We start from the raw sequence: 12769 nt of genomic DNA on the forward strand, positions 1-12769 counted from the left end.
TGTTTGAATCACATTGACCAAATTAACCTCACTTTTTATTAGTAGGGCATAATTTGAATTAGTCTTAACGTCAATTTCAACCCTTTAATTCAATTCACTCTAACTTAACTTATTACAAACTTGACCTAATAAACTCAACTCCAACTTAACTTTTCACAAACTCGATCTAATAAACCCAACTTAATTTGATTTGAGTCAATTCAATTTTGTGTGAATTAAACTTAGCTCAATTTAATTTGAATTTTTGAGTCTGACCTAATTTATTGTGATATAAATATATTTTGTCTTTGACTTGATTAAACTTAACTTGATTTGAGTTTATCTTCGACCTTATATGAGTTAGGTTTATCTAAACTTAATCTTACCTTATTTAATCCTAATTTGATTTAACATTATATAAGTTGAACTAACTCAATTTCATCATGATTTTGAATTTTCAAAATGTAAAATATTACTCAGTTTACATATCGTTCATATATAGTTTTTTATGTTGTGAACAAGCAAATATTTGAGCAATTAATAACTTTTTACATGTGTATAAATATTTTTTAAATAAATATTTCATTCTCATTTTAAATATATATATATATATATATATATATATATATATATATATTATTTTAAAAAATGTTTTATGGATTGCCCTAACTAATAGAATTTCCTGGGCATCTTATCCTTATTCATGTGAATTGACCCATGTCATTTAGTTCTTGCACTCCTTTAAGAAGTAATAGCCTTAAACCAAACATGTGAATTGGGTCAAATTTAAATATTTACCGTTGACATTCTCTATTGCTTACTACACCCCAAAATTACTAACTACACCAAAAATAAGAGAAAAGGACTTTAGTGTCCACCACCATCGTCATTGTTGTCATCTCATTACCACTGTTGTAGAGGAAGAAGAAGGGAGACAAACGTAGTAGGGAATGAAGAAGAGAGACACTGCAGAAAAAAACTCATTCCGAAAAGGTTTTTCCATAATGTATTTCATATTATTTAGAAAGTTCTTTTCGAAACACATGCAGAAGGGTTTCATAAACTTCATTATGAAAAACATTAAGTGCATTCTGGAAACCCGTTTCGAAAAACTAATTCTAGAATTCCTTTCATACATTCGAGAGATCACGTTTTGGAAATTTCATGTTTTTAAAATTTTTCGAAAATTTTATTCTGGAAAATTTTAAAAATATGTATTTCGGAAGTCAATTTTACATTGGGCAAAATTATCATTTTCATAATTTGAGGGAGTGCATGAAGAAATTGTAGGGGTGCAGGATGTAAAAGCCGATCTTTAATTTTTTATTCACAACTCCATTGAATGCTAAAAGAAATTGTACCATGGCTCCTTTAACTTCTTATTTAAAACATCCGTACAGTGTATAAAAAACTGCAACATCTAATTTGTTCTTGATTACCCGTGATGAGAATGTGAAACAACAATGGTGCGTAAAAGGGATTTTTGAATCATGAAAATGCACACCACACGTTCGAAGTAAACAAATATAAATGCTAAATTTACGATAAGTAAAATGATTAAATTATGAAAGTTAGAAGTAGCAGAGAAGTTGATTCTTTTTGAGGCTAGTTGGTAGCTATGAGTAGTAGCTAGGGTTGCAAGAAGGGCCATTTAATAATTTAAAAGAAAAATGTGTTGATGAGGCAAAGTGAATTGTGTTATTCCTTATCTCATTCTCTTTTGTTGAATATTGTCCCTTGTTTTACTTCATCATGTGGTAGAGGTTAGTCATTATTGACATTAAATTTTTCAACAACCCAATGGTGAAGACATTAGAAAAAGGTATTTAATTTAGTCCTTAACTACTACATGGCATTATGAACACCAAATCTCACTTCACTTATTAAGAACACCATGCATTGCAAATATAATTAGAAAAATAATAGATGAGTAAAGAAGAGTAAACTCTTTGGTTTAAGTACTTTGGGTATCCTTCTAATTATTGCTGCCTCTAGGTCCATCTATCAAATAGACCACCCCATGTGTTATCTACCTTCTTATTCTTCTTCTTTTTCATTATAATTATCACTCACACTTGCTTCAAAAAATGTAAAAACTCTTATTATTTTCGGAGTTTAGTTTAAGATCATACAAACAATTTGGGAATATTGAAAATAAAAAAATAATGTAACTTTCTTGTGTAAGTGTGTGTTTGATTTTAGTTTAGGAGCTCAAACCTAAGTTTATTTTGCGTTGAAAGTCACATATGATGTTTAACAAATCTTTGTTCTGTTTTGTTGAACTCCAAACATGAGTTGTTTTTAAAGAAAAATCATAAAACTTTTCCGTTAAATAAGATTTTCAATTTTATTCAACCAAACTTAATTTTTTTTTAACTGCAATCTAAACACACCCTATATAGTTTGAATAGAAAAAAAGTGTCTATGATACCAAAAGTTTGAAGATGGAATAAATGAATTATGAAGATAATGACTAACAAAGTGAAGTACAAATTAGTAATTAGCATCCACTATGATATGAGAAAAATATAGTTTGGAGGACAAAATGACTCCTAATAAAGATACCCAACCTTTTTAAACTATGTAAAGATAAATTTTACTTGCTTGTGAACATGAAAAAAAGAGTGAAAAAGAAAGACATCTAGCTTAATTACTATACAAGAATTAATCAAGTTTTTGTGACTGTTAAAGAAACATCAGAACCACTTACCTATTTTTAATAATGATTAATTAAATGGAAGTAATGTTGTGAAAAAAAAAATACATATAACTTTTTTAGTAAAATTTAATAATTATGATCATTAACGTTTAACTAACATATTTACACAACTTTCAGACTTCTTGTATACTTATTGTTAAATAGAGTGTTCTTTTTGTTCCACATCTCAATTATGAGACTAATTTATATTATAAAAACTAGTGACAATTACACATATACGTATATTTACTTTTCTATGATAATAAAAATTAATAAAATTATTATTATTATTATAAAAGTGAATAAGAATAATTATTACAATTTATTCGTAAATATTTTTATTTATTTATTTTGTGTGTAATTTTTTTATTATATATAGTTATTTTAGTTATGACTAGAATTAGTAAGATAATTATTTTGGTTTTAAAAACTATTTACTTAAAAGTAAAATTGAAGAAAAGTATATACTCCGAAAAAATCTCTTTTATATAAACATAAATGAAGTTAATTATTAACTTACACAAATCTTAATATAATGTCAAAACTTATCGTTACTCATTGATTGAGGCAGTCATATGTAATAAATTTTGTAGGGATGAATTGAATTTAAATTTGTTTTCAATTTAAAAATGTTAAAGAGGTTTATATATACAAATTTTGAAAGTGAATTCCAGTTTGAAAGAAAGACGTTGAGTGCAATGAGGTGTAAGAGAAAGCATTTCCGGTTTTAAGAAAATCACGTTTACATTGATTGTTATTAAGGCTTGATTTGAAGATGAGAAACGCGATTTGAAAGATGGTTGTTTGGGTGCGAAGGAAGAGAAGGGAAAGAGAAAGAGAAGGAGAAAGAGAAAAAGAAGGGTTGGAGAGTAGGGAAACAGAGCGCGCTTTAAATGCGGGGCAGACAACAGAGTCAGCGACTTTCGTGAAAGACACTGTCAGGGCCCTTAAGAACCCATGATGTGATACCTCACTCTTTTAAACACATCCATGCATTCATTCATTAATCTTCATTCCCTAATCTTCATTTTTCTCTCCAAAAAAACAATTAACTTCTATTAATCATCATTTGTATTTGTCGGAATCATGTTATGTTATGATGACAAAAAGTTACTAAAAGTATATTCAGGTTCAGGAGTAGCTCATAATTTATGAGAGAAGAAAGAAATTTTGTTCAACTTTCTATGAACCAAAACATTTAGACATTCTCTTTTCACATCTGAAAATCAAAGTATGCGAAAGTTACTTCTTGATGATTTCTGGTGTTAACGTGCATCTGATTAATGTGCACACAGTTCAAAATGAATTAAGTGTGTAAAGAATGAGATTTATATTTAATTAGGTTTTGAGTGGATGAAAAGTAGTTGATGAGTGATGCATATATATATATATATATATATATATATATGTGTAGGTGTTGTCTGCATAGGGGAAAAGCAAATGAGAAAGTTGAGTGGCACCAATTTATCTTTTCCCTTTTATCAACAGAGGACAAAGTGTACTGCACATGTTAATCCAGTCAAGAGGAAGGAGAAGAAGAAGCTATATATGTATGCATGCGCTGCAATGTTGATGATATAGTCATCATAACCTCATAATTAATACTTGTTCTCTTTCTTCCCTCAACAGTTTTCTTGATTTGTCAGTGTAAAAGTAAAAGTTAAAATAAAGAAACTTTTCAAAAGGGCTTTTCAGCAGTAACCTTTTTCTCTCTCACTGTCAACTGCATACTTTTTGAATGCTCATCAATCATAAAGCAATCGATTACAAAATCATTTTCTCACCTCTCACATCATGACCCTCTTTTCTGTTCTGCCAAAAAAGTACTGTTTTCTCTCTGACCCTTCGCATTTATTATTCTCCTTTCGAACAACGGGCCATGATAGGGTTACAAGTCATCACACTCCATACATATTCATATTCATCACCACCACCGCCATTACCACCTATTCTGCTACTCTCTTCTCTCTCTCTCTCTCTCTCTCTTGCACACGCACAAATACATATACCATATGTCAACTTCAAAGCGTACAACTTTCTTCCACGTATCACCTGTAACAATTTATGATCATGCTTTTCTCTTACCAATTACTGTCTTTCTCATTCTGTTTAACAAAAAAATTAACAAAAAAAATTGGCCTTTTTAACCCATCTCAGTAGACCCTTTGACTTTTCACTATGATTTTCAGATCGATATTTATACAAACACCAGTCTTCTAAATCCGTCAAGATATTAACTTTGGATCCACAGCATTACTGAAATTAAAGTTTCACTCACCCTTTTCAGTGTTGTTCATGAATTCACAAGAGACAAATTGAAGAAGGATTATTAATATAGATAGAGGAGTTTGTGATGAAGAAAAAAAATATGGAGTTATGAAAAAGAAGGAAAGGACGAGTATATGCTATATTGGGGTTAGAATTTGGACGCGTTATGAGTGTACTGTAGAGGAGCAAAGAGGTAGTGGATGAAGTTTGTGTGTGATTGATGGGAGAGTGGGTGGTTGAGTTGGGTATGTAAGAGGTGGACACTAGAAGGTACAATCTCTGGGTGGTGCTCTTTCACCTTCAATATATTCGCTTGCAATGGGGTTTCAAAATTTGGACCCCATTTCCTTTTTTCTTCAGTTCCAAACATCTCACAACAAAAGTGGACTTTGACATGTCTTTCTCATGCTTTCTTTTCTCCTTCTTCTCTCTGTATTCATAAATTATTAAATGAGGCTATTGGTGTTAGATGTACAACTTGTGTAGCACCTATGCTCCTAGGGTAAGACTAAATTTGTTCAGTGTTCAATGAGCCTGTCAATGCTTTGGGAATTATATACAACAGTTACCAGTTTCAAACCATGAAAGGAATCTACTTCACTGTTCTACCACCATGTGTAACATTGCTCACTGGCATAAATTCTAGCTACCTCATCTACTTTCTGATGAACAGCTTAGGGAAAATCGAAGTTTATGAGAAAAAAAAGGTTGTGTTGTGATTAGGAGTGGGAGTGGGTGGAATCATTACTTTTGTTCTCTTATTTTGTAAGAGAAGGGAACACTTTATTATGTGTTCTTATTTTCTTTTGTGTTACAGAAGGGATAAAGGTCCATTTGTTGCACATTTACATCCAATGACATGACACTACTTATCACAGGTTCATGGAATATTGTTGCCTTTGACCCTCATTCAAGGCTTATGAACAAACATTTTGGAGGAGACTGTTTTTTCTACCCCGACACTTAGCCACTTCAGGAAACTTACGATGCTCCCTTACAGATCACGCATTCCAATTAACATTCAATTTTTATTTCTTAACCTAACTATCATTTACGTGTAAAACTTTTTTTTTGTTATAACCATCCAAAATTTTATTTAAAAATTTTACATTCAACAAAAATAACAAGGTTGAGTTATAAGAAAAATAAAATTTTAAATATAAGAATAATTAATTAGCGAGAAACGACACATTTTATCTGAATAGAAGGAAAACCACTTAATAAATTAGAGTTCAAATCGTTCTTTGTATTCGTTTATCCATTCAGAAGTTTGAGATAAAATTGGATTACTATTTTTTAAACTGTGCTGTCATGTCTACTTAATTTTAAACGTTTTACAAGCATGTGATTTAATGAGAAAGATATAAAAGTGAAGATAATATATTTAAATGTAGATAAGCATATCAATTACTTTTCCTAATCTGTTTTATCTTTCTATAGGGAATACGAACAAAAAATAATTATTTTCCTAAATTATTTGTTTGCTGAAATGAAATCGATGTTTACAAGTTATTGGCTCGAGAAGAATTGTATTTACCTACAGTAACCGATTTCATGTTTGAACTTTTATGAATAAAAAGTATTTTAAACAATGGACCCGTTTTAAATTGTCAAACTTTCAAATATAGTTGATAAAAGTGTGTTAAGACATCTTATTAGTTGAACATGAATATCTCCAAATTTTCTTCCAATATATTTCTACCACTAATGCATTTACTTATAAATAATAAAAAAAATTAAATGATATTATGTTTTTAAGATGTTAAATATGCATATTTTTTTTTTATAAATTATGAGAGAATTGATAAAAGAAAGTAGATTATGTAATTAGTACTAAAAAAACAAAGTTTAAAGAACTAAAATTAAATTACATTAAATCAGCTTTATTAGATGCTTCTAATTATTTAAAAAATATTAGATTTTGTTCACATGTACATACTAAGTTTGTGTGGAGTTTTCTGCGTGTGAGTGAGAGAAAGCAAGACATGCGCATGCTAAAGCATGCCTAGTAGGCCACAAATTATATAGGTTTGTTCCAAATAATATTAAGGGACAAAATTTTACAATTATCAAGATCTTTGACTTTGCATATTCACTATTTGTACGACCATGATAATTGATATATTATTTTAATTGTTTTCATTTTAAGAAATATTCATTATTGGACTTTGGATCTGTGCTATTATTCAAAACGCATAGATGCAAGAAAAAGGAATAGAATTAAATTCCAATTAGTACATATTTTTTATTAGGAATCACTTAATAATTTTGAAGTAAAAGTACACCAAAAAGTAAAAGTAACTCTCCAACAATACATTTTTATTTTATCGACAAATGTTAACAATACGTAATTATCCAAATCTTCATACATCTAAAAAAATAACAACACTTATATTCACTCTTCATATTTACCTTAGTTTTCTCATTTTTTAAATCTCTTTATATTACTTATATTAGGACTTTGGTGAATATCACCTCGGAATCAACAATTTCGAAATATAAAACAATAACATATTATATCTTTTATTAAGATTTGATTTTTTTTTCAATACATTAACATATATTTCATGAGAAAACTCTACGCAAGTCTCAAGGATATATATATATATATGTTTCACGTTTATGTTTGTGGAAGCTAATGTTATATAATAATGGTTACTTCTTCTTCTTGTTTTTTGTAGAGATAGTTTTGGTTTGATAGTGCATGGGTTTTGGCTATTATATACAAAAGGAAAACTTTGTCTAAATCAAAAACATGGACAAAGATTTGAATTAATTTAGATAGTATTTTTTTTTTCTGTGGTGACTTGAAGTTTTTGAACCAATTCTTGGAGTGAAGTGGAGTATAGATTACTTTAGTCGTGTAAGTAGATTTGGTATAGGTTAAACCAGTCCAACTTTTTTTCTTCCACTTTTAGAAAGATAAATTTTGAAAAATTACTCGAATTCACTAGAATCTAATAACTTTATCTTAAAAATAAAAACTATACAAAATAACATTACATCCAACAATTTTTCTTTGATATAAATTTTGTCGAATAAAAATTGGACAAAAACATATTATGAAGACATCCTAACACTTGTCTTAATTTCATTGGTGAGTGAATATATATTACAATTTTATTTTTATAGGTCGAATCCATGTTGCTACCTAGAAACACAAAGAGAACAACGCGTTGCTCTGCTCCAGAAACTTCAAATATGTCACGTGACGAAGACAATGGTTTTCGTAATTTTCAATTTACCTAATTTAATTAGTAGAATTAAAGCCTATAATTTGGAATTTGATGTAGATTCTTATAGCTTTCCTCCACCTTATTATGCAGTACATTAATTTCTAATAACAGTAAATTGTACTTACACTTAGAGAGATAATTCTGAGAGTTCTTTCTAGTTTAATTTATCTGATTTAGTTAATTGAAAGGAAAATTATATTTTGAGTATCATTTATTGACTCCCATCATTTACTCTGTGATGTGGTTTAGTGTGGACCATCGATTCTTAAAAGAAAAAAAGATAGTGATACATTAATTAATGATCTAATTAAACTACATCGGAAATAAAAGATGAAAGTCAAAAGATGAGAGTCATAATATCATTGTCCTAATTGAAAAAGAAAAAAAAAAGTTAGAAAAGTAAGGTTTGGGTTGCGTTATATGATAGATGAGTTATGAGATAGGCGTGTTTGAGTAGTTTGCTTCACTAACCACAATGGAAGAAAAGACAGATTGAAAATATTCCCAGAAATATGCAAAAGGATTAAAAAGGAGAAGTGAAATGAATGAGCATGTAAGTTTAGGAAAGGGAATTACCATAGTTTTGGTGAAGGTGATGCTGAGCTCAGTTTTTCCTCTTTCGTGAAAACGTGAACATTTTTGCAACTCACAAGCACCAAAACAACAAGGACCTTCCCATTTTACTTTCTTTGCTTTTTTTTCAACTTTTCCTCTCTCTACCACACCACTTTTCTCTTTCAAACTCAATATCAGAATCGTAAATTATTTTCAGATTTTTTTTTTCTATTCCACAAGCACATACTAAGAGCGAACGCAGAAGCGCTTTAGGAAGTAAATGTTTTGTTTGCCTCAATTCATCAATTTTCTTCAAAACATTTGATTCATGTTCTGAGCACAATATAAATATTCCTACAATTTATTTTGAAAATGAAAGTTACCACAAATAATAACTGTTTATCTACTACAATTTATTTTTTCAAAAATTATATTTCCACAAATAATCTCCAAAGTTTATGGTTGGATACGGGCCATGGGTGGGCCCAATTGAAAAGTTAATATAAATCACGTAGCGACGGAAATGGGGACAGCTGTGTGTTGGAGACCGTATACATGATACATGTGCGCGTTTGGATCTACGAGAGGCATGTTTATGATTACAAAAAATTATGGTAAAAGATTCTGAAATTTAATTATTAATTTTTCTTTTAGATTTTACACAGATTAAACTTAAATTAAAATACAGAACCTTTATGAATTTATTTTTAGTTAAAATAAAGTTTCAAAATTTGCTTCATGCAAAACATAATAATTTGGTTTGGTTGGATGTTGAATTGAATACTTGAATGGAACATGTCTTTGTTGTATATTATATATGTTAGTTTGGAATTGAAAGAGTCAAAAGGTAGGGTCCAGCAGAATCATAGGAGACTTTCATTCCCCAATATATTCTTTCTATCTCTCTTATCTCTCAATACCTTTGAGAAGAAAGGTACACACACATGACACTACACATCAAAATATTCTCAGAGCCATATCATTTACTACAAAAATTCAATGCCCAAAATTGAAATAAATAAATAAAATCAAAAGTCCAGTAAATAATGTAAGCTTAAAAAAATCCATTCAACAAAAAACTAAAAATTATTGTTTTTCATGGGACATGTCTTGTTTTTTTTAATGAAACCGACGTTAATATATATAAAAAAGGACATTGGAATACATTAATAATGTTTTTGTTTTCCTGTGCCATGAGGTTTGAAATTGGACTCCATGAGAACGAACTACTCAAATACCCCACTACATAAAAGATGAGAGTAAATTAAAATTTGAAGTAAACCTCACGCACGAAATTATTAGTTTAAAAGAAGCAAACACCTGCACATAATAAACTAAATCATTGAACAGTGAATGGTTTAATTTAATCCATTTTTTAATGCATGCAAACACTCTGAGTATTACGTTAATCATTGTACATGTCAATCTTTTTCTACTCCGGGAATCTAGCTTTTCAAGAGTTTTATAAACAAATCTATCTAAATCCTTCCTTTTTCTTCCATTCCAATTCCTTGTATATTTTTATAATATAATACAACACAACCTAAAAAGCACTAAGAATTTTGTGTTGTTAATTGTTATCTTTATCTTGGTCTCACATAATTCCTATTCCCCCGACACACATCTTTATTCCTCCCTCTATACCAAATCACATCACAACAATTCTGGTTTTGATGATTTTCTTTTTTTTTTTACTCTTATTATTTTATATGATGACTCCAATAATTGGTGTAAAGCTCTAAATAGCTCGAGCAAGGGAGAAGTTGGCAGGTAGACATATAATGTCGCTGATTTGGATCTCTTCCTATTAAACACAGAGTTATCGATGATTCATGTTACCTTTGTGGTTGGTTTTTGTTTCATTTAGTGCCGTTTATTTCCTTTTACATAATGTTTCCATATGCAGTTTGATGTAGCAGTTATTTTGCTTCTGCGGGATGAAACAATTCACAGCAAAAGGAAGTTCTTCTTTCTCTTATATGGACAATTGTGTTTGTCACACATTTCTTTGTTTCAACATCATGGGTGCCTGGTGTGAGGGGACCGATATTAATAAGGGGCTACTTGGATTTCTATTTTGTTCATGTTCCTCAGACTCTGTTTTCTCTGTGTGATCTGCGTGACAGAGAAAGTCAATATCTTGTACAATCAACATGTATGGCTTCATTCACTCAACAATACCTTTCCACCGGTACCTTCTTCATAAATGAGAAAATATGTTGTCCCTGTAGCATTGCCAATTAGGAGTAACAATCACTTAGATTGTAGTGGTACTATTCAACTTACTGCAACTAAGAGATTTAATTGCTAAAGATGTAACCAAAACTGCTTAGGATTCCTTAGGATTCTAGGGGATGACAAGAATAGAGACTGCTTATGTCGGCTTCCTTACTTCTCCACATTACTAATTAATTACTGCCAAATTCATATTGTTTCATGAAAGAAAAAAAAAAAAACTAATCAAAATTTCTCATCTAACCCCAATGCTTAAGTATAAGAGAAGTTAATTAATTTAAAATCTAGTAATAATGATACTTAAATTTATTTAATGCTTTTTATTTTATATAGGATAGTTATGTTAATTAGAAATTATTCTTAAATTTAATATAAGGATAAATTTCAAATTACAACATTAAATAAAGTTTTGCAAGTTAAAATCCACTTATTATTAAAGAACATGACATTTTTTTTTATATCTGAGTTAACAATAATATATACCTATAATTATTAGTGATGAGATTGAATTTTATAACTATATTTTCACTGGTGTAAAAATCACTTTTACAGTAATTTTTTATTTCAGTTATAACCTACTTTGTATAAAAGTTAAGGTGGTGACATAATTTTAAATATTGTAAGACATTTTATATTGGTTGGAGTAATAAACAATACAGAAAGTTGGGGAAATGGAAAATTGGTAATAAAATAACACTTCTATACCGATTAGACCTAAAACTTGTATAAAAAGTAATATGGTGACATTTTTGTAATATTGGAGGAGATTTTGTATACCGGATACTCACTATAATCAGTATATAAGAAAACTTTCTATACCGAATCAAATTATAATCAATATAGAAATTAATTTCTTATATTTTTTTATATTTGTAAACACACAAACAGAGGATTCTCAAAGCATTTTAGAATTTCTTCTTGCAAAGTCTTCACCTTCACCACCATCCTACTTTCTCCCTCATGCCCTCACCTATAGAATTTCATTAAATTAATGGTTAGAGTTACAACATGTACGTTCTAACAAATTACGACAAATGATATTCTCAAATTGTCTAATCGAACAGTTTAAAATTAATACAAATGATTAATATTTGACCATTTGCATTCTCAAATGTGAACTAAAGTTTGCTATACTTAATTTAAATCAAATTAATACAACAAAAACAAATAATACCACCTTAACATATTCAATATATCTTACATCTACGGTTAATCTAAACTACATTTTTTTTTAAATTTAATCACAATCTTTTTAAACAAAGTAATGACTACATGATTAATTCACTCACTAAAAGACTTGTCCCCATATTTTTCACTATTTATAAATTCTAAATTCTAATTTTAAGCACCATATAATATTATTCACTCCTAAAAAATTAATTTCAAAATTCCAATTTATTGAACATGTTTAAATTAAAGAATTAAACCAATAAAAAAATTTCAACGGAAACATTCATAGACTTCCATGCTTGAAATACTTAGAATCAACATGGTTTCTATTACAATGGAGATATAGAGTACTTACTTTAATGACCAATTTTTTCCTACAAAAACTTCAATACAATCAAAGGAAAATGCCTCCACCGTAAAACACCTACAAGGATATATTTAAACCATCAAAATAGTCTTCATAACTTCTACAAACATTCATAAAGGTCATTGTATAAAAAGAAAATGTAAAAGAGAGAAATCGCCACTAATGCAGGAAGGACTTTTGGCAGCGGTTATTTTTGTCATTTTGCCCCGGTTCTAGAATCGAAGCATATTACGATGATGCCACAAAAGGTTAACTTTTTGT

The sequence above is a fragment of the Vigna unguiculata genome, chromosome 8 (assembly GCF_004118075.2).
Source record: "Vigna unguiculata cultivar IT97K-499-35 chromosome 8, ASM411807v1, whole genome shotgun sequence".
NCBI classification, from domain to species: domain Eukaryota; kingdom Viridiplantae; phylum Streptophyta; class Magnoliopsida; order Fabales; family Fabaceae; genus Vigna; species Vigna unguiculata.